General features: G+C 37.5%; 2 pseudogenes; one reads left to right on the top strand and one right to left on the bottom strand.

The window, feature by feature from the left end:
• Positions 1-3,747: 3,747 nt before the first annotated feature.
• LOC129671856 (olfactory receptor 10AG1-like) lies at positions 3,748-11,644 on the top strand (annotated as a pseudogene).
• A 3,710-nt stretch (positions 11,645-15,354) lies between these two features.
• On the bottom strand, positions 15,355-16,292 carry LOC129671855 (olfactory receptor 5W2-like; annotated as a pseudogene).
• Positions 16,293-24,658: the final 8,366 nt, after the last annotated feature.

The following is a 24,658-nucleotide window of genomic DNA, read 5'->3' as shown; positions in this document are numbered from 1 at the left end:
AGCATAGATAATCCTTTTAAACATGCTATCTCTAATTTTTGTCATTATTGCCAAATTGCTTGTAATTATGGGGTGAAATGAGGGAAGTTATAAAACAGGAAACTTTGAAATAAATTAACAAATTGTGTTGTAGTTCTCAAATCAGCTAAAAGAAAAATCTTTGAAAGTTTTAATCACAAAATTATAATAAAATATTTGAAGAAATAAATGAACAATAGTATGTATGTTTGAAACACACTATACTAATGCATTGGTATGGACAATTTTATTTTTAATTTTAATTGAAATTATGGGTTTTTTTGTATAATATATTCTGATTATGATTTTCCCTCACAGAAATCTTCTCACCCAAATACACAACCCCTTCTTTCTCGCATTAGAAAAAAAGAATAGGTATGTGGAAATAATAATGAAATAAAATCTGATTTAAAAAAACAGACCAGAACAAGACCAAACAAACATAAGAAAAAGAGCCAAAGAAAAGCACATATTATGGAGACACATATGTTCACACATTGAAATTCCAATAATCACCGAACTGTAAGCCATAATATATATTCAAAAGACTTGTAAGTTTTTTTTAAAAAAAAAATGTCTGTTTTTAAAAATGTTTTAAAAGCATTATGGGGCAAAGAACCTCCCAAAATGCCATTTGAGTGGTTTTTTATTTTATTTTATTTTTACTTTATTTTATTTTATTCTTTATTTTTATATTTTATTCACTTTGTATCTCCCTGTGGTTCCCTCCCTTCTCCCAACCCAATCCCTCCCTTCCTCCACCCTCTGCATGCATGCCCCTCCCCAAGTCCACTGATAGGGGAGGTCTTCTTTTCCTTCCTTCTGATCCTAGTCAATTAGGTCTCATCAGGAGTGGCTGCCTTGTCTTCTTCTGTGGCCTGGTAATGCTGCTTCCCTCTCAGGGGGAGGTAATTAAAGAGCAGGCCAATCAGTTCATGTCAGAGACAGTCCCTGTTCCTATTATAATGGAACCCACTTGGATACTGAACTGCCATGCCTACATCTGTGCAGAGGTTTTAGGTTATCTCCTAAGTATCAGTTGGAGTATCAGTCTCAGGAAAGACCCCTGTGCTCAGATTTTCTGGTTCTGTTGCTCTCCTTGTGGAGTTCCTGTCCTCTCCAGATCTTACTGTTTCCCACTTTTTTCATAAGATTCCCTGCACTCTGCCCAAAATGAAATTTGCAGGTAAATGATGGGATATGGAAAAGATCATCCTGAGTGAGCTATCCCAGAAGCAGAAAGATGCACACAGTATATACTCACTCATATAGACATATAATATAGGATAAACCTACTAAAATCTGTACACCTAAAGAAACTAATCAAGAGGGAGGACTCTTGCTAAAATGCTCAATTCCTATCCAGAAAGGCAAAGAAGCTGGACATCAGAAGAAGGAGAAAAGAGGGAGCAAGTCAGGAGCCTGACACAGAGGACCTCTGAAAAGCTCTGCCCTGAAGGGTATCAGTGCAGATGCTGAGACTTATGGGCATTTAAGTGGTTTTGTGTTGCCCATCTACCGCAGGGCATTGGGTCTGTCCTTAGGAGTGGTTTGTGTGCCCAGTGAGATTGTATTTCAGAAAATTAATTTTTATTTTGCCAGTAGTTATCAGTTGGAGATAAGTCATGGATTAGGGTGAGAACAATTTTATTTTATATTTCCAGTCAATATTTTAAAACTTGTATTTGAAAAATATTAATGATACAGTTTTCCTGATATCTAACAAAATTCATTTGTTACAAAGAAAAATATTTTCTTTTAAACTTCTTTTAAATTCTATTTTTGTGTATGTCTTTGCAAAGCAACTGTGTATCTTAAATAAGCCTGAGGTTTGCTTTACAGACAGTTGTAACTTGTCCAGTGGGTGCTGGTAATAAAACCTGGGATTTTTGTAATAACAAACAGTGTTTTTAGCTGCTGAGCCAACTCTCCATCATGGTGAAAGGACTGTCAGAATAAATAACTAGTGGCGTCAGACATAATACAGATCTGTTGATTTATTTTTCAGAAGTGGTTTCCAGTCCTGGCAAGCTCTCTGCTGTGTGGACCATAGTTTAGTGAACACCGAGCTGCAGACTGAGGTGGGTTAACAATAACTTTTGAAGGCATTTTAGTAAAGCTATACAGCAACAATATGTAAGGTCTAAAATAGCTAAATGTAAAGTTTGTAAGCAGCTATATGTGTGAACACAGCATGCTCTTTTTCTTAAAGCTATTGATATTTCCTCAAGTGTCCTTCTAAAACAAAGTGTCTACTTGGTGGGGCTCTGACTGCTGTTGGTGTTTAGACTTCTCAGTATTGTTCACTTTGCTTTTGGTTTCTTCTTGTTTCTCCGTTTTGTCCATTTTTTTTCTGTTGAGGCTATCTTCTCTCCAACCTTCTACCTGGACTGTGTGTCATCTCTCAGGGCCTGTTTTCTTCTGTCAGTTTTCCTGGAAGGAGACATTGCAATGATCGCCTATTCCACCACTGTTAGTTAAGTACATATTAACTGTCATATCTGTGTTGTGTCTTGTCTTCAGACATTTGGTTTGTAGACATTTAAAGCGTTATGTTGGACTCTAAGCCCCAGTGGCATATTTGTTCCATTGATTGGTCATCTACTGCGCTGAATAAAAATGCCTCTATTTTTGATAACTCATTTTAATTATACAAATATATTGGCTCTAGTGTAATGCTCCCATAATGCACATATCATGTTGCTCCTGAGAGATCAACACAGCATACAGTCCAAGCCACTTTACCAAATGAGCTCAACACACAAGAGTCACTGCATGACTGCCGACTAATGAGAGAAAAATCAGTCTTAACTTTCAGGCTCTAGTCAAAATAAAACTGTAGCTTGTAGTGGACATGTGTGCTTATAATTCCAGTACTAGGGAGGTGGAGCTGTGGATCCCTTGGACTCTGGTGACCAGCCAGTTTATCCTGATCTGTGAACCATAGCTTCCACAGAGAGACCCTGCCTCAAAAGAACAAGGCAGATAACTCCTGTGACGTGACATCCAATGTGGACCTCAGACCTCTACATGAACCCTCACACACAAGAACACACATACAGCATGCATGAGCACACATGTGAATACACACACACATACACACACAAAGAGAGAGAGAGAGAGAGAGACAGAGAGAGAGAGAGAGAGAGAGAGAGAGAGAGAAAGAGCAGAACATTGAACAAGTCAAATAATGACAAAAAAAAAAAACCGGCAGGATTACCTAATATTTGTTTAAGTGGAAAAAAATGTGTGGCAATAAAATAATGTCTAAAATGATTATTCGGTTCCAACCATGGAAGCTCTAGAATATTAGATTAAATTTGAATTTTATTCTGGAAATCAGTGTCTCTTAACCATCAAATCTTCCAGGATCTAATTAAGATAAAGCTGTAGCTAGTAGTGGACACTAGAAGGTCCTGATCCCCATTTTCACAATGGTCAGCTTCACTATAAATTGTTAGGTTCCACAGCAGCTCTACAGATGTCCAGTAAATCAGAAAACTCATCATCACCAATGGTATCAAACTAGGTCTTTATTAAAGAACAAAGAATTGTCCTGAACAAAGCAGTACATGACTGAGAAAAAAAAAATGGTAAGCAGCAATACTTTGAAAGTAGGCATATTTGATCAGATACTAAAAACTAATCAGGATGTGTAGATATTAGGATGAAAACCTCTAACAGTAAAGGGAAATTAAACAGTATGTGTTGACCGAATCTGTTCCACAGATGAGCTACCAACAAAAACCTCAAGAAGGAAATCTAACCCATCTGAAGGCATTTGTTCTTGTGGGATTCTCCAGTGGTTTCTATTTGCATTGTTGATTGCCATGTATTTCTTTATCCTCTTAGGCAACAACACCATTATACTAATCACAAAAGTGGACTCTACACTTCAGACCCCTATGTATTTTTTTCTTGGCAACTTTTCTTTTTTAGAGATATGTTATGTATCAATTACTCTTCCAAAAATGGTCTTCAACCTTGGGACACAGAGAAGAACCATCTCTTTCATTGCCTGTGCTACACAAATGTGCTGAACTCTTATTATGGGGGCCACAGAGTGTTTCCTCCTGGCTGTGATGGCCTATGATTGTTATGTGGCCATCTGTAACCCTCTGCACTATCCTCTAGTTATGAACCAAAGGGTGTGTTCTCAGCTGGTAATTGGCTCCTGGGTGGGTGGAATTCCAATACAGATAGGGCAAACATCACAGATTTTTTTTTTCTCTATTATTTTGTGGTTCCAACCAAATCAACCACTTCTTCTGTGACATTCCCCCTATACTTCACCTAGCCTGTGGGGACATCTTTGTGAATAAGATGATGGTTTTATTAGGTGCTATGTTATTTGTCTTGGTTCCATTCCTGTTAATAGTGTTTTCCTATAGTAAAATTATCTCTACAGTCCTGAAATTGCCATCAGCCAGAAGTCAGGCCAAAGCCTTCTCTACTTGTTCATCTCATCTTGCAGTGGGAATGTTATTTTTTGGATCAGCTATGATTACATATCTTAGATCTAATACTACTCATTCAGGTGGAACAGATAAAGTACTTTCTCTTTTCTATACTGTTATGACTCCCATGTTTAATCCCATAGTATATAGTCTAAGAAATAAGGATGTCAAAATAGCACTGAAAAAATTTTATGCAAACAATGTACTAAAATATAATATGATTTATAGTGCAGATATGACTTTATATGTGTTGGTAATTAATTTGCAAAATATCTATCTTTTGGGTTTTTTTTGCTCCTGTGTTAGTGTGTGTATGTGTGTGTGTGTGTATGTGTGTGTGGAAAGAGAGAGAGAGACAGAGAAAGAGAGAGAGAAGAGAGAGATGATTTTTTGTATCCCTGGCTATCCTGAAACTCTCTTTGCAGAGCAGGCTGGCCTTGAACTCAAAGATCTGCCTGCTTCTGTCTCCTTAGTGCTGGGATTAAAGGCTTGCACCACCACACCCAGATGCAGAAGGTTCTATTTTAGTTATGTATCTTATTTGGTTTACACAAGTGGTTACTACAAAACAAAACTTATTTGTGATGCTGAGAAACATTTATCCCTTAAAGTGATATTTGTTCAGTGATGTATATATTATTAAATTAAATATACTTTACTTTTATATCTATATTTATTCCAAAATATTCTCAAAAGAACATTTAATACAGTTGACTTTATTAAACACATATTTGATATACTACCAACTAAAAATCATATATACTTCATTTACACATTTAGTTACAAGGATTTTATCATGTAGTAAAAAATTAGTTTCAGTTGAGTCTCTAAGATTATTTAGTATGTACAGTCTTGATGCCAAATCTGATGATATATTTTATCCCCCCAAACCCACATGATGGCAGAAGGGAATCTTCTCTTTCAAGTTGTCTTCTGATCTCCAGACAACTTCTAGGGGAAACATCTTTTCACAAATGCACACTCACACACAAAGATACACACACACACATACACACACACACACACACACACACACACACACACACACACACACACTGTTTTAGAAAAAGTTCAATGAGGTGCTCTACAGTAGGTTTTTTTTTCATTGTTTAGGTTAATGCTGATAATTATCATTTAAGTCTGCTTACTTTATGATGTCATTTAGTTCCAGCATTCCCATGCTTAAGTTTTGTCTGGGTGAGCTGTCTCATGGCAAGAGTGGAGTACTGAAGTCACCCACTCTCATTGCAAGAAAATCCTCATGTGATTGTAGCTAGAGTAGTGTCCTTTTGTGATCTTGGATGACATTATGTTTCTTGCATGGATGTTGAGCGTTGCAATATATTCTTGGTAGATTTTTCTTTGATTAACATATATTATATAGCACATACCTTCTGTTTCATTTTGATTTGAAATCTATTTTGTCAGATATTAAAATGGTTATAACTGTTAGTTTCTTATGTTTACTGTTACATTTAAAATAAAAGCAAGTAGTAAAACTGTACTCATTGTGAATTAATATATCAAAATACCATTTTAAATTTTTATTTTAAAATTAAAAAATATTTTCATAATTTTCTCCTTTAGCTTTTCCCTCTTCACCCACTCTCATATATGTCTAATATTCAAATTCATGTCATCTAGTTCTTGTATTGTCACACACACCGCATGCACATACGTCATATACATACATGTATGCACATTTTGTTCAGTTTATATAAATTTTCTTGTATGATTTCAGGACTGTCCACTTTGTGTTGGACAGCAATGTGCCAACCTATTATTGGAGAAGACTATTCTCATGCTGTCAGCATTTCTTAGTTGCCTCTAGATCTTTGTATATGTTTGAAGCTCTATGTGTTTTTCTCCTTCTATGTTACCTTGTCTATATTGCTGTTGTCTATATTTAGGCAGACATTCTTCTAAGAACGCATGGATGTAACATTCCTAATATTTTTAAGGAGATGTTCTTATGATATTTCCATATTCATATTTATACAATTATATCTGATTTTAAGTATTTTGTTATTACCTAAATTATACTTTGCATATGCATGAAATAAATTAAGACACGTGATGACCTATCAGGGAGATTTAGATATCCAATATATTATGGAATTTGTGCTTGCTCTCAAAGGCTTTGTTAATCAGCAAAATCAGCCAGCAATATTCAGATGTCTCTCAGCCAAAGAATGGATACATTGTAGCACATTTACACAATGGAATACTACTCAGCTATTGAAAACAAGGAAATCGTGAAATTTTCAGGCAAATGGATAAAACTTAAAAGAATCATCCTGAGTGAGACTACTCAGATCCAGAAAGACATACATGGTATATATTCACTCACTTATAAGTGGATAAGAGCCATATAATATAAGAAAACCCTACTAAAATTCATGAACCTAAAAAGCTAAACAACATGGAGGACCCTAGGGAGAGTGCTTAATTCTCAATTAGAAGGGCAGACAAGATAGACACCAGAAGCAGTGAAAGAGAGGGAACAGGACAATGGGCCAATCATAGGTGTTGAAATAGATGCTGAGGCTCACAGCCAAACTCTAGGCAGAACATAGGGCATCTTATAGAAGAAGTGGGGATAGAAGGACCTGGAGAGGACAGAGCTCCCAAAGGAGACCAACAAAGTCAGATAATCTTGGCCTGAGGTGGCGGGATGGGGTGGGGCTTATGAGGCTGATGCACCAACCATGCATGGAGAAGACCCAGACCGCTTGCTCAGTTGTAGCCCATAGGCAGCAAAATCTCCGCTAGTAAGAGGAGCAGGGGCTATCTCTGACATGAACTTGGTTGTTGGCTCTGATGAGTTCCCCCTGGTGGGGAAGCCTTGCCAAGCAACAGAAGAAGAGGACCCAGGAAATCCTGAGGGGACTTAATAGGCTGGGGTCAAATAGTAGGAGAGGAGGACTCCTGGTTTGAGTGGACTCTGGGAGAGGGGAGGGGAATGGTAGCAAAAGGGAGGGAAGGTGGAACTGGGAGGAGATGATGGAAGGGGGCTACAATCAGGATATAAAATGAATAAATTGTAATATATATATATATATATATATATATCAAGAAAAAATATTTTAAAAAACACAATTATTTGTACATTCCCAAGTTAGATTGGAGAACACAATGTTTTACTGCTTTTTGACTAAAGACAGCAGAAATGAAGGTGAATTGCCAAATGACAATATTTCCAAATCTACCTCAGGTGATTTCAAAGTGAATAACAAATAAATCAACAATAATCTCAGATCAAATAGTCACCAGGCACTACTAAAATGCAATAGAATAACCAGCAAGAGGCAAACAAAACAAAAGACAATCTTATGGAAGATATCCAAAGGCCTTCCTGCCGCAGCGTGAGCAGGCAAGCACAGTTAAGATGGCAGAGTATGTGGTGGAGAGATGGGAGAGGAGGACAAGCACAGTGGTTTGTGCACTATGAGGCAGGTGATGAGGCAGAGCTTAATGGGAGTAGCCCATGCTGCCACCTCAATCCAAGGTGCTAGTCATCTCTGCTGCTGCCAAGGGCCATGTCTGGGTTCAAGGACACACAGCAGCAGGAGTCTGTGACATCTATGTCCCATGTTACCACCAAAGGCCCCTCTTTGATGGGCAGCATTGGAGAGCAGGCGCATGTGGCTTGGAGTTGACAGAGCTGGAAGGTTGACCAACTCAGCTATCACCTAGGCCCGCAGGCCCAGATCAGGACTTTGAGCTGTCCCAACCCAACATCTACCCTGACTGAACTGATAGAGTCTGTATAGGAGCTAGTCCTGCACAGCCAAAACTACAGAATCTCCATGAAACAGGGCAACAAGGTACTTCAAAACGGTATTGCTGAGGATTCAGTATTAATTGTGCAGCAGAAATCAGAGACTTCAAATCAGAACAATGAATCTTCCCAACGAATATTTGCAAGTAAACCTTTTTGAGCAAAAGAGTATACTGTGTATCACACCTCATCTTCCAGAGCAAGGTTTTTTTGTTGGTTGTTGTTTTGTTTTTTAATTTTAACTTTTTGTTTGTTTTCTTTGCAGGAAGAGATGTCAAGGGCAGAGGAAAGAAAGATATGTATAAACTTGGATATGAGTGTAATTGGGGTGCATGTGAAATTTACAAGAAAAATGCTGAGTAGTAGTCCATTGTATAAATGTACCACAATTTCTATATCCATTACTCTGTTGAGGGGCATCAAGGTTGTTCCCAGATTCTGGCTATTACAAATAAAGCTGCTATGAAAATAGTTGGGCAAATGACCTCACTGAATGGGGGGCATCTTTTGGGTATATGCCTAGGAGTGGTATAACTGGATCTTGAGGTAGCAGTATTCCTAATTTTCTGAGAAAGCTCCGGATTGATTTTCTAAGTGGTTATACAAATTTACAGTCCCAGCAATGGAGGAGGGTTCCCCTTTCTCCACATCCTCTCCAGCATGCATCATCCCTTAAGTTTTTTTATTTTAGCCATTCTGAATGATGTGAGGTAAAATCTCAGGGTTGTTTTGATTTTCATTTCCCAAATGGTTAAGCATGATGAGCATTTCTTTAAGTGTTTTTCTGCCATTAGAAATTCCTATGTTGAGAATTCTCGTTTTAGCTCTGTACCCCATTTTTTAATTGGATTACTTTGGTTTGTTGGTGTTTAACTTCTTCAGTTCTTTATATATTCTGGATATTAGCCCTCTGTCAGATATAGGGTTGGTAAAGATCTTTAGCAATTAAAAACAAGGAAATCATGATATTTGCATGCAAATGGTGGGAACTAGAAAAGATCACACTGAGTGAGGTAACCCAGAAATAGAAAGACACATACGATATACAATCACTTATAAGTGGATATTAGTTATATAATATAGGATAAGCATACTAAAAATCTATAGTTCTAAAGAAGCTAAACAACAATGAGGATCCTAATCCTCATTCAGAAGGGCAAACAGGATGGACATCAGAGGTAGGAGAAGACAAAGAACAGGAGCCTTCCACAGAGGACCTCTGAAAGACTCTACCCACCAGCGTATTGAAGGAGATATTGAGACTCATAGCCAAACTTTGGGCAGAGTGCCGGGATACTTATGGAAGAAGAGGAAGATAGAAAGTCCTGGAGAGGACAGGAACTCCACAAGGAGAACAACAGAGCCAAAATACCTGGGCCCTGGGGGGGGAGGGGTGTGTGTGGCTGCAGAGACTGATACTCCAACCATGCATGGAGAAGAGTAGACCCCCGTTCACAGAAAGCCCATTGGCTTATCATTTTTCAAGAGGTTTCCCTAGTAAGGGGTAAAAGGGATGTCTCTCCCCCTGGATGGTGCGGTATTGCCAGGCCAAAGAGGAAGATAATGCTACCAGCCTCAATGAGACCTGATAGGTTAGTATCCTATAGAAGGGAGGGGTCCTCTTCTGTCAGGGGACTAGGGAAAGGACATAGGGGGAGAAAAGAAAGGGTGGCTGAGACTGGGAGGAGATGAGTGAGGGGGCTACAGCTGGGATATAGAGTAAATAAATTGTAATAAATAAGTATATAAATAAAATTAAATAAAAATAAAAAATAAATTCACAAAAATGTAAGGAAAGTTAAAAAAAACACTCCAAAAAGTAAAACAAATTTCTCTAGCTACTTTGGGCAAAATGGAATGAAATAAAATTTGAGATATCACCGTATTCTCCATGTGCCTGATAAATTTAAAAAAGCGGTTTGGGCAGAATCAAGTTTTGTGCTAACTAAAATAAATTTGAAATACATATATGATGGTTAATTGTAAGTATCTATATGATAGAAAATTCCAGTGAACTCGGAAAAAAATAGAGAGCTGCCAACCGACACAGGGAGTGATGCCAAGAGTAGGAATTCACATTTGTCTCTCTTTCTGAAAGACTGGTGATTCATGAAAGGTCCTCATCAACCTGAGGGTGATAATGTGAAGTCGCTTTATAAAATACTTGCAGAACTTTAACCTCACTACAAATGTCTTCTTTCTAATAGTAAATAATATAATATATAGTACAGCTTGAGATCAGGGATGGAGATATCTGGGCAGAGTGCAGGGAATCTTAGGGAAGAAGCGGGAGACAGAAAGACCTGAAGGGACAGGAGCTCCACAAGGAGAACAACAGAGGCAAAATTCTGGGCCCAGGGGTCCTGCAAAGTCAGATGAATCAACCAAGGACCATGCATAAAGAGGATCTAGACCGTTGCTCAGATTTAACCCATGGGCAGCTCAGTCTCCACGTGGGTTCTCTAGTAAGGGGAGTAGGGGCAGCCACTGGCATGAACTTGGTTGCACGCTCTTTGTTCAACTCCCCCTGGCAGGGTGGACTTACTAGGCCACAGAGAAAGAAGATCCAGACAGTCCTGATGAGAGCTGACAGACTAGGCTCTGATACTAAAGGAGGTGGACCTCCCCTATCAGTGGACTAGGGAAGGGATTTGGGAGCAGAGGAAGAGGATGGGTGGGATGAGGAGAATATGAGGAGGGGAGCACAACCAGAATACAAAGTGAATAAATTTTAATAAATAATAATAATATTGAAAAATGAAAACTATTAATATAAGTTATTTATTACCTTTAAAAAGGCAAGAGTTTATGAGTTTTAGGAATCAATGTCATCCAGATATTGTGTTTATTGTTACAAAGTTATGAGATATAGTCTTTATTTCTCCCTAAATAGAATGAACTCATATTTTAATACCTAATATTTACTAGTTGTGATTTATCTCCTTTTCCATGCCAGTGTCATTACATTGAAATGTCAAGAATCTCTCTTACATATGTCGCTTTAGTTTATTTACTCAATGTCACCCATAACCAATAATACTAAATTCATCAAATCCCTAATGCTTTTATGGAGGATAGATTAATTGCCTTAAAGATTTTCCAGATTGTGTTATGCCTTTGATCCATTTACAGAACTTGGTGAAACTTATAGTTGAATGACTCTTTACATTTCTTCTTCTAGTTTTATTATCATTCTTACGTTTATTATTATTATTCGGGGAAGGTGATGATCAGAGGTCGAAGAGCTGCATCAGGAGTTAACAGCTCTTGCTGCTCTTCAGGATGCTGGGGGTTTATCTTATGCACCCATATGAGGTTGATCACAACCACCGGAACTCCATTTTCAGAGTATCAAGCATCCTCTGCTGGCCTCCATGGCACTACATGAATGTACACATATAACATAAAGATAAAATTTGTCTAAAAACTGAAGATGCTTATCATCATCATGTAAATGTTTGAGTGTAAATTCTAATAAATATTTACTATTCAATGAAATGGTTAATGGTTACACTAAAGTAAAAATATTACTACAATTGTCAATAAATATGAGATACTAGAAGAGGCATGATTATTCATTCATGAGTCTGAGGCACTGCTATTTATCTCTTCTTTCTAAAAATTTATGTCTGCTTAATGTTAGAGGATGTTGATCTAATATTCTCCACTATATTCTGACACATCAGTGTGTGTTTGTATGGGGACATCTGAAGAGTCTACAGAAATCAGTTATACTACATTATGATCTACCATAGGAGGTCCTTGGCTGGGAACAAAGGCAGGAAGTAAGTGGGATTCTGACTGGGACACCGAAACACAATTGCTGATTAATAAATTGGGAGTCTTAGTTGTCTATACATAGTAAAGACAGAAATGAATCTTTTCAATTTTCACTAGTGTAAATATGTATCTACATTTTATTTATCCATCTATCTATCTAACTATTTATCTATTTGATCACTTTGCAGGCTGATCATGGTCCCTCCCTCCTCTCCTCCCAATCCCACCCTCAGGACCCCTCTCCACCCTCTCCTCTCAGTGAAGGGGAGATCCCAAAGGGTACCAACCCACCCTGACACTTCAAATTGCTGTAAGACTAATTGAATAATTTCCCACTGAGGTCTGAAAATTCTGCATAACTTCCCCTAAGAGAGAAAACTGACCCTTTCTTTTCTTCTTCTTCCTAGATTTCTTGGAACAAAAAAGTGAATGTGATGAATAAGGATTGAGAATTGGGAGACGTGTTAAAGATTTCAGTCCTGGACAAAGATGCCAGGACCTCTTATGCATCTACTGTCATCTATATGACTGCATCATAAGTGTAAACTTTTGTTAGCATTCCTTAACATAATGTATACAATGTGGGTCCAGTGAGGTGCATTGGTGCTTGCCACTATCTAGACTGCCAGGCTGAAGGAAGCAGATAATTATAATTATGAGGCCTGACAAATCAAACCAGGCACTTACAGTCCATCTAGACTACATAGCAAGATTTAGCCTCCAAATAAAGGAATGAAATTAAATAGAATGGTTACCAATTTCTGATGTTTGCCTTGTTTGTATTTCCTTTTTGAGAAGTGAAAGTATTCTTTCAAATGATTTATTTATTATTTACTTATTTGCTTAGAGACCAAGTCTTACTATGAAACACAGTCTTACCCATTCACAATCCTCTTGGATCAGCCAACTCAGGGACTGCAGTCATGCAGTTCTGGCCTCTGGCCTCTCAGAGTCCCCAAACTGAACCTATATATACAAGCTATAAAATCAGTAGTTTACTCAAGTGTGTAATCTTAATTCTTTTGTTTGTTCGGCTTCTTGATTTACAGGGAGAAATATTCTCTTCAATTAGAAATTGATATAGGAAGTAATCTAGTTCCAGGGCAGAGACAGTATCCTATTTAAGCAGCACAGTGTAAAACATCAATTGGAAGGCAAGTAACATTTTTTAAATAAATTAAAACCAAAGGTTTAAAAATTTACATTTATAATTACTTACCTTATGCCTATTTATAATGGTAAAGATCATGATTAACATAATTCTACCTTGGATATATATAAAATGTAAATATCCCTGTGTGTTTCATGTGTATATACATATTTGCTTTTGGATAATATTAGGTTAGTTGAGACAAGAAAGTTTAGTTTAAATAAGAAATGTAATGGAAAAGAAGACATTGTTGATGTCACTAAAGATATTAACATCTTATGCTATCATGAACCAATTAGTAATTAAGTTTAAATTTTTTAAAAATTATACATGTTTATTAATATTACAATTTATTCACTTGTATCCCAGCTGTAGAAAACTCCCTCATCTCCTCCAGGTCCTACCCTCCTTTCCTCTTACCCACCTTTGTCCCTCCCTTAGTCCACTGATATTGGAGGCCCTCCTCTTTGACCATAGCCTATCAGGTCCTATCAGGATTGCCTGGATCCTTTTTCTCTGTGGCCTAGTTAGGCCACCTTGCATGGGGTGGGTGATTAAAGAGCCAGCCCCTGCTCTCCTTTCAAGAGAACAAAATGGAATAGCACTTACCAATTAAAAGCAAGAAAAATCATAAAAATTGTAGGCAAATGGCAGGAAATAGAACAGATCACCCTGAGTGAGGTAACCCAGAAGCAGCAAAGCACACATGTATATATTTAATTACAAGTGGATAAGAGCCATAAGGATAAATGTACTAAACCCTATAGTCCTAAAGAAGCTAAACAACAAGGAGGACTCTAGGAAAGAGGCATAATCCTCATTCAGAAGAGCAAACAAGATAGATATCAGAAGTAGGAGAAGACATGCAACAGGACAGGAGCCTTCAGCAAGGGTTCTCTGAAAGACTCTACCCATCAGGGTATCAAAGCAGATGCTGAGACTCACAGCCAAACTCTGAGTAGAGTACAGGGAATCCTATAGTAGAAGAGGAAGAGAGAAAGACCTGCAGTGGGCAGGAGCTCCACAAACAGCAAAAACTCTGGGCTCAAAGGGTCCTGCAGAGACTGTTGAATCAACCAAGTACCATGCATGGAGAGGACCTAGACCTCCTACTCAGATGGAGCCCTCAGGCAGCTCAGTCTCCATGAGAATTCTCCAGTAAGGGGAGCAGGGGTTGTCTCTGACATGGACTCAGTGGCCTGCTTTTTTGATCACCTCTCCCTGGCAACTTGTCCTAACTAGACCACAGAGAAAGACGATCCGTACAGCCCTGATGAGACCTGATAGGCTAGGGTCAGATAGTACACACACAAAATGAATAAATTGTAATAAATAATAATTATAATAAAGAAAAAAATTAGGGAAAGTGATATGTACAGTTTAAGGGAATGATAGGAGCAGCATTTAAGAAACAAAATGTGAAAAGAGTTTGATTAAGTATGGCAAAGAAGGAAAGGAATGACATTATGGTAAATCGTAGATTACATGTCTAACAACCCGTTTTCACACACGTCCCTAACCATGGCTCCACTCACTATTTTTAATTTAATCTAGTTATATATCTTTATTTTTTTATCTTATTTGGACTGGTGTTTCTAAATAGCCCTATAATTGAAAGCCTTATGTTGAAATCACTTTCTTTCTTCTCAAATATATTAGGAGCCCATTCTCACCCAAGATTATTCTTCACATTGCTTGTAAAGAATTTGCTATGGATTACAACGAAATTTTATTGCACAAAATGATTCATTTCTAAAATTATGAATGTTTTGCATATATAATTAATATCTATGTTTTCACTTGAAAAGATTCATTTTTTACAATCTAGAGGTTCATCTGAGATTCAGTGAAAAGAAACAAAATATAAAGAAGACAATAAATAAAATGCAGAAAACACTAATGTAATTACAATTGAGTAAAATAATAAATACAACACTTTTACAACTGAAATAATAAGGAAAATTTCTACAGATATGTACCCATAAAAACAAATGAGAAATAACAAAACCTGAATTATTAGTATACCAACAACACTAACTTATCTCTAAAATTTAAAGGGAATATGTATTTTAATCTGCTAAATTTGATGCACAGTTTTCCTATGATTCCTGCAGTATAATTTCATTCCAATCACTGGTATAACTTGCACATATACAAATATAATACAATTATTTAAAGTGCCGCTTATTTCTCAGTTTGTACAGGGCTCCTTTCACATCCTTGTTCCTCAAGCTGTAAATTAGAGGGTTAAACATGGGAATCACCAGGGTGTAAAACAATGAGGCCATTTTGTCTTGATCTAAGGAGTAGGAAGAAGTTGGCCGGAAATATATAAAGAGCAGAGTTCCTTGAAAATTTGCAACTGCAGTCAGGTGGGAGGCACAGGTGGAGAAAGCTTTGAACCTTCCCTCAGCAGAGCAGATCTTCAAGACTGATGACAGGGTGTAACAGTAAGAGACAAAAAGTCCTAAAATGGTGCAGAGCTCATCAAATCCAGAAATCACCAATACTGCTAACTCACTGACATACATTTCTGAGCAAGACAGTAACAGGATAGGAGGAAGATCACAGAAAAAATGATTAATCTCATTTGACCTACAGAAACATAGCCCAAAGGTCATTACAGTATGCATCAGAGTATCCATCATTCCTATGCATACACTCCAGCCAGTAGTTGGTAGCAAAATCTGCTGGACATGTCCACGGCATACATCAAGGGATTGCTGATGGCTTTGTATCGATCAAAGGCCATCACTGCCAGCAGCATGCATTCAGCATCTACAAAGACACAGGTGAAGAAAAACTGCAAGGCACAGCCAACAAAAGAAATAGATTTGTGTTTGGCCAGTAGGTCCATCAGCATCTTTAGTCCAACTGCAGCGGAATAGCAGAGGTCTGAGAAAGAGAGGTGGCTGAGGGAGAAGGACATTGGTGTGTGAGGCTGGGGATCATTTCTGATCAAAACAATCTTTCCAACATTTGCCACAAGAATAATGAGATAGATGAGAAGAAACACAATGAATAGAACCACTTCCATGACTGGATTAATAGTAATTCCCAATAAAATAAATTTGGTGAGTAGAGAACAGTTTTCTTTGTCCATTTTTCTTTGCTATTTGTCTTACTTTTTATAAAAAGCTTTCAGTAAACTGGAATTGATTTACCTAGGAAGAAAATTTTAGTCAATATTCAGACTTCCATTTCATTATGTAGAAATTATTGTGTATTCATATACAGTCTAGAAACAAATCACTCATAAAGTGATTTGTTTGATTTGCTCATCAAAACTCCTCTTAAATATTTAAAGTGGGCATTTTTTATATACTTAATATAATAAAATATGTTAATAATATTAATATTAAGGTCAAACACAAGACTCCAAGCACTAAGTCCTTATAAATGAAAGTGATCAAACAGTGTTAGAAAAGGCCTCTGTTTAAAGGGGAGGATGACCTCCTCTATCAGTGGACTAGGGAAGGGGCAGGGGAGAAGAAGGAGGGAGCGTGGGGTTGGGAGGGGATGAGAGAGGGTCTACAGCTGGGATACAAAGTATATAAACTGTAATAAATAATAAAAAGAAAAAATTGAAATGATATTAAAAAAAAGAAAATGCCTGTTTATCTTTGGTTTGTAAAAAACCTGAAAATTCCTGAAAACATGGAGACTGCTAACAAACATATCTTCTGTCTCTTTTATTTATCTTTCTTTATATAGGTGTTTGTCAGAGAGTGCTTGTTTGTATTCATTGAATAATGAATCTACTTTGTGATACTATTCTTTTTGGTATGTTTCTTTTCTATGGACTGAATTGACATGGATTTGATAGATTTGTATCTGTAATGCTTTGACTTTATTATTATTTGAGCAAACATGAAAAAATTGTATATCCTTATAATATCACTTACACAGTCATTTTTAAAATTAATTTTGATTACTAATTGAGCCACAAAATTATAGAAGTGAAAAATGAAGACAGGTTCACATAATTCTAACAAAAATAAAAACAAACAAACAAACAAAAAAACAGCATTGGGCACTAGATTTTAGAATGTAAGGTTCATGGTCCATTCTAGTCAACTTAATCATTGCAGCAGAATAATGAGATAAAAGGCTAGAAACACCATGAATAAAAGCACTTTAATGTCATTAATAGTAATTCCAAAAACAGAACAAAACAATCTGGAAATGAACAATTTTCTCTATTCATTCATCTTCTTTCTTGGTCTAAGTGATCAGAAAAATTATCATTACTGTGTGAGGGTAGCAATTTTTAGTTTGACTACATGAAGTTATTATCTATAAATCAAGACATGATTCCATTTTATGTATTTTTAAGAATATAAATTAAACTGAAAAAGCAGCGCAGGTAAGGGAAATTTTATGTACTTGACAAAAGCTTTTGTTGTAGAAGTTTAACCCATATTGAGTTACAAATGTAGATTTCACTTATTGTTTTTCTGACCTGTCTAATTCTCTGCTGCATATTATGAGGAAATGTATTTGAATGAAATAGAAACTTATCCAAATGCAATAAAATAGATGGAAAATATCATATTATCTTATTCAAGAAGGTCAGTGTTCCTACTTTTCAGTACATTAACATCATTTGCTATATTATTCACTTAAATTAATTTTGAAACACAGCCAACTTCTTAGATAATAACTGTTAGATAAAAATTGGTCTATCACTGTTATTAATTTTATAAGATTTAATGAAAGTGAAAAAATGGTTTACTTAAAAATTTGACCACTCTTCTTCAAAGGTACATAATCTCAACTGCCTTTTCCTCCCCACATTGGCCCAACTTATAAATCTTCAGAAGACTTAAGAACGAAGAAAAGGAATTGGGAACAACAGAGTTTAACCAACACCACTGACTATTTTCACTTACAAATTGATTCATTTTGGGGGGGAAATGATCACAGAAAAAAGAAAAGTCTATCATATTTTTTCCTGTCTTAAAATATGAATTTGTGTGTCCACATAATAAGATATCTCTGAGATTCTTTGTTGTTACATGAAAAGGCTAATGTCGATTGTGTAGTATAATTCCAAAATATCATAGTAGATGCTATATAGACTTGAGTTTTTACATTGCTATCCATAATATTTATCTTTTATTATTGTTCAAATGAAATAGAAGAAATTAATGAGTTGTCCATACCACATCATGGATGCACAGCTTTGAAAAGGGAATTGTATATTAATAAAAATTGCCTTAAAAAGGAAAAAAAAAATTATCATATACATTTGCCAACCTATACAAGCAAATGATGCACTCAGATTCACAAATATATATTTATAAAAGTATGTCTGATTGTTAGGTGGCAGGATTTATGTAACTACAAAAGAAGATGAGCCACGTAGTTATTCACTAATCAACTATATTGATCATATTTCAAAAAATTACAATGGTATTTGCCTAGTTTTGCAACTAGACATTCATAAACCTGCCTGAGACCAGAGTCTTCATTTATTTCCAATTCTAGAACCTTGATGAATACAAGGACTGTGGGGACATAACTCTCTTGAGGTCAAATCTTTCTAATTTGCTTTATTTTAATGTGGTATTTAATTGACTTCCTGGCTCAGTATTTTCCTGGGAATACTCAACAACTGCATTCCGGAATGTCATCTTCATCTGTTATGCTTGATGCTGAGGGTAATTTACAGACACTGATTTGAAATTATAGTGAAACTTAAATTTCTATGTCCTTAGTGACTTCATCAGCCTAAGGGTTTCATACTAACTCTTCAACCTGTTTGGATACATTTCATCTGACTGTCTGATTGTACACTCAAACTTATTGCAACCAACTAATTTCATGCTCATTATTTTATGACTGAATGTACTCTCCACTCCATAGCAACCATATTCATTTCATACTCATTATTTTATGATTGATCATACACTTGAACACCTAATACATTCCTTTTGGTTTCTCATATCTGGTTGTATTCATCAACTTACTTATTACTGTGTCTACAAGATTCTGCATGAGCAATGAGTCATTAAAAGTGTTTTGTTACATAATATGTTATGAACTTAATGGCAGCACATAGATGGTTTTATTTTCAAAATATGCATTAGGAAATTTTGTTGTTATTGGAGCTCGGGATGGTGTCACATGTCTTTAATCTCTATTCAGGGAGGTAGAGTCAGGCTGATCTCTGTGAGTTTGAGGCCAGCCTGGTCTACAAAGCGACTCTAGGACAGCTAAGGCTACACAGAGAAACCCTGTCTCTTTAACTTTATTTAGTTGTTCACTTCACATCTAAATTGTTGTCTTCATCCTCCTCTTCTCCAGGTCCTACCCTCCCTCTCTCTTACCCCACCCCCTTCCACTTCCCCTCAAGAAAGGCCTCCTCCACTAACCTACCCCAACACTTTAAGTCACATCAGGATTGAGTATATCCTCTCCCAAGGTGACTTGACAGGGCAGCCCCACCAGAGGAAAGTGATCAGAAAGCAAGCAACAGAGTCCATGTGAAAAACAGCCCCTGCTCCCCCTACTAGAGTACCCACAAAAAGACCAAGTTTCCAATCAGGTTTATGTGTGTAGGGGGCCTAAATCCAATCCATGGACTGTCCTTGCTTTGTGCTTCAGTCTCTACACTCCTCCCTGGAACCAGGATAGTTGATCCTGTTGGTCTTCTTGTGAGGCTTCTGTTCCTTCTGGGTCCTTCTATTCTTTCCCCAACTCTTCCACAAGGCTTCTTGCACTCTGCCTAATCTTTGACTGTGAGTCTCAGCATCTGTTCCCATCCTTTGTTCTGTGGAGCCTCTAGGAAGACAGCTATGCAAGGATCCCATCTGCAAGCACAGCAGGTTGTCTTTGTTAGTGTCAGCAGCTGGTTCTCTCCCAAGGAGTAGGTCTCAGATTGGGCCACTGATTTTTGGGCATTCCCTCCATTTCTGGTATATGGCTGAGAAAGAAATTAGGGAAACGGCACCATTCACAATAGCCATAAATAGTATAAAGTATCTTGGTGTAACTCTAAGAAAGCAAGTGAAAGACCTTCGTGAAAAGAACTTCAAGCCTTTGTAGAAAGAAACTGAAAAAGGCATCAGAAGATGGAACGATCCCCATGCTCATGGATTGGCAGGATTAACATAGTGAAAATGGTCATTTTACCAACAACAATCTATACATTCAATGCAATTCCCATCAAAATACCAACACAATTCTTTACAGATTTTAAAAGAACAATTCTCAACTACATATGGAAAAACAAAAAACCCACAGTAGCTAAAAAAATCCTTTAAAATAACTTCTGGAATTATCTTCATCTCTGACTTCAAGCTGTACTACAGAGCAATAGTAATAAAAACTGCATGATACTGACATTAAAACAGATTAGTCAATCAATGGAATTGTATCAAAGACTCAGAAATAAACCTAAACACATGCAGATACTTAATTTTTGACAAAAATAATCATACAATGGAAAAAAGACAGCATCTTCAACATGTGGTGCTAGTCTACCTGGATGTCTGCATGTAGAAAAAGTGAAAATAGATCATATTTATCACCCTTCATAAAATTAAAGGTCAAGAGGATCAAAAATCTCAATATAAAATCAGACACATTGAATCTGTTAGAAGAAAAAGTGGAAATCTGCCTTGAACTCATTGGCACAGGAGATGACTTTCTGAACAGAACACCAACAGCTCAATCCCTAATATCAATAACTAAAAAATGATATCTCATGAAACAGAAAAGCTTCTATAAGACAAAGGACACTTTCAAAAGAACAAAACAACAGCCTATGAATGGGAAAAAGATCTTCACCAACCCTTCATCTGAAAAAGTTCTAATATTCAAAATATATAAAGAACTCAATTCTCAACTTCATATGGAAATTCAAAAACCCAGAATTTCCAAAACGAATCTGAATAACAATAGATCATCTGAAGGTATTTCCATCCCTGATCTCAAGCTGTACTACAGAGCAATAATAATAAAAACGGCATGGTATTGGCATAGAAACAGAATGGTGGATCAATGGAACCACATAGAAGACCCAGACATAAACCCACACACCTATGGACACTTGATATTTTACAAAGAAGCCAAAATCATTCAATGGATAAAAGACAGCATCTTCAACGAATGGTGCTGGTCCAACTGGATGTCTACATGCAGAAAAATGAAAATAGATCCATATTTTCACCCTACACAAAACTAAAATCCATGTGGATCAAAGACCTCAATGTAAAACCATACACATTAAATCGATTAGAAGAAAAAGTGGGAAAGAGCGTAGAACTCATTGGCACAGGAGACAGCTTCCTGAAGAGAACACAAACAGCACAGGCTCTAAGAGCAACAATCAATAAACGGGACCTCATGAAACTGAAAAGCTTCTGTAAAGCAAAAGACACTGTCATCAAAAAGAAAAAAAAATGACAGCCTACAGACTGAGAAAGGATATTCACCAACCCTATATCTGACATATATCTGACAGAGGGATATAGTTAAAAAGTTAAAAAGCAACACATCAAGCAATCCAATTAAAAAATGGGGTACAATGCTAAACAAAGAATTTTCTGTAGAGGAATATAGAATGGCAGAGAAACACTTAAAGAAATGCTCAGTGTCCTTAGCCACCAGGGATATACAAATTAAAATAACACTGAGATTCCACCTTACACCCATCAGAATGGCTAAGATCAAAAACTCAAGTGAAAACACATCCTGGAGAGTTTGTGGAGAAAGGGGATTCCTCCCCCATGGCTGGTCAGAATGTCAACTTGTACAACCACTTTGGAAATCTATCTGGCACTTTCTCAGACAATTAGGACTAGTACTTCCTCAATATCCAGCTCTACCACTCCTAGGCATATATCCAAAGTTTGCTCAAGTACACAAGGACATTTGCTCAGCCATGTTTGTAGCAGCTTTATTCGTAATAGCCAGAACCTGGAAACAACCCAGATATCCTTCAATGAAGGAATGGATACAGAAATTGTGGTACATTTACACAGTGGAATACTACTCAGCAATTAAAAGCAAGGAAATCATGAAATTTGCAGGCAAACAGTGGGATCTAGAAAAGATCATCTTGAGTGAGGAATCCCAGAAGCAGAAAGACACACACTCACTTATAAGTGGATACTAGACCTAAAAGATAGGATAAACATACTAAAATCTGTACACCTAAAGAAGCTAAAAAAGGAGGAGGTCCAGGGGTAAGATGATCAGTCCTCACTTAGAAAGACAAATGGGATGGACATTGGAAGAAGGAGAAAAACAAGAAACAGGACAGGAGCCTACCAGAGAGGGCCTCTGAAAGACTCTACCTCGCAGTGTATCAAAGCAGATGCTGAGACTCATAACCAAACCTTAGGCAGAATGCAGGGAATCATATGAAAGAAAGAGGAGTTAGTAAGACCTGGAAAGGACGGGAGTGACACAAGGACCAAATATATCTGGGCAGAGGGGTCTTTTCTGAGACTGATTCTCCAACCAAGGACCATGTATTGACATAACCTAGAACCCCTGCTCAGATATAGCTCATCGCAGCTTAGCATCCAAGTGGGTTCCCTGGGGAAAAGGGACTGTCTCTGACATGATCTCAGTGGATGGCCTCTTTGATCTCCCCTTCATGCCCCACCAAGGGAGGAGAAGCCTTGCTAGGCAACAGAGGAGAACATTGCAACCAGTCCTGATGAGACCTGATAAACTAGGGTCAGATGGAAGGAGAGGAGGATTTCCCCTATCAGTGGACTTTAGAGAAGATCAGGGAGGAGATGAGAGAGGAAGGGTAGGATTGGGAGGAAATGAGGGAGGGGGCTACAGTTGGGATACAAAGTAAACTATAATTAATATAAAATAAAAATTAAAAAAAAAACATCAACAAAGGAAATAATCTAATTTAAAAATGGGGTACAGAGCTAAACAGAGAAATGTTTTATTTTTATTAATTATTTATTATAATTTATTTACCTTGTATCCCAGTGATAGCCCCTCCCTCTGCTCCTCCCAGTCACACCCTCCCTCCCTCTTCTCCTCTTTCTATGTCTCTCCCCTAGTCCACTGATAGGGAAGGTACTCCTCCTCCCCTTCTCTCTGACCCTAGCATATAAGGGCTGATCAGGACTGGCTGCATTGTCTTCCTCTGTGGCCTGGCAGGGTGAACCCCAATAGGGAGGTGATCAAAACCTGGAGTTCATGTCAGAATTCATGTCAGAGACAACCCCTGCTCCCCTTACTAGGGAACCCACTTGGAGATTAAGCTGCCATAGGCTACACTTTAGCAGGGCCTCTAGGTCCATGCATGGTCCTTGGTAAACAAAGAATTTTCAACAGAAGAATCTCAGATGGTCAAGAAGCACTTAAAGAAATATTCAATGTTATTAGCCATCAGGGAAATCAAAATGACTGTGAGATTCCATCTTACACCTGACAGAATGGCTAAAATCAAAAGCTCAAGAGACAGTACATGCTGATGAGAATGTAGAGAAAGGGGAACCCTCCTCCATTGCTGGTGGGATTGCAAACTCATACATACACTTTGGAAATCAATCTGGGAATAGCTGTACCTCTCCTGAGCATACACCCAAAAGATGCTCAACCATACAACAATGACATTTGCTCAGCTATGGACATAGCAGCTTCATTCATAATAGCTAGACAATGAAAACAACCCAGAAGTTTCTCAACTAAAGAATGGATAAAGAAATTGTGGTTCATTTACACAATGGAATAATATTCAGCCATTAATTATAAGGAAATAATGAAATTTACAGACCAATGAATGGATCTGGTAAAGAAAATCATAAGTGAGATAACCCAGACCAAAAAATGGCACATATTGTATGTACTCACTTTCAAGCAGATATTAGCCACATATTAACAGACAACCTTAATATAACTTACACACCCAAAGCTAAAAAACAAGAAGTGCCCAACTCAGAAGGCTTGAAATTCACTAAGAAGAAATAGAATAGGCCGCAGAAGTGCTTGAAGACACGGAGCAGGAAGAAGATGGACTAAGGAGGGAAAGAGGGAGGGGAAACAAGGGTGGAGAGCATGGGCAGGAGGACAGAGGGCTTGCACAGAGAAGAGAAAGTTTAGGAGGGGCCACTTCTGGAACAGGCTAGAGACTTAAAACAGGGTAGGCTCAAGGAAGGATATGAGGGTGGCTTTAGCTGAGATCCTCAGTAGCAAGGGTCCTGGAGACGGAAGCCGTCACCCTCTAACTAGACAGAAATATTATTTTAAAGGGATGTCCTCTATATTATTTTTGAATTTTTCATTATTGTTATTATTATAAAATATCCACTTTACATGCCTGCTGTACCCCCTCCGTCATCTCTCCCTGGTCCCAACCTTTCTCTCTTACCCCCCTTCCTATGTCCCTTCTGGAGTCCACTGGTTGGGGAGGTCCTTCTCCCTGCTAACAAATCCAGCCTATCAGGTCTCATCAGGACTGCCTGGATCCTCTTTCTCTTTAGCCTAGTAACG

This window comes from Psammomys obesus, unplaced genomic scaffold (genome assembly GCF_907164565.1).
Source record: "Psammomys obesus unplaced genomic scaffold, mPsaObe1.curated_primary_1811, whole genome shotgun sequence".
Classification (NCBI taxonomy): Eukaryota; Metazoa; Chordata; class Mammalia; order Rodentia; family Muridae; genus Psammomys; species Psammomys obesus.
Note: the sequence above shows the minus strand (reverse complement) of the source record. Positions and strands in the feature narration are given on the sequence as shown.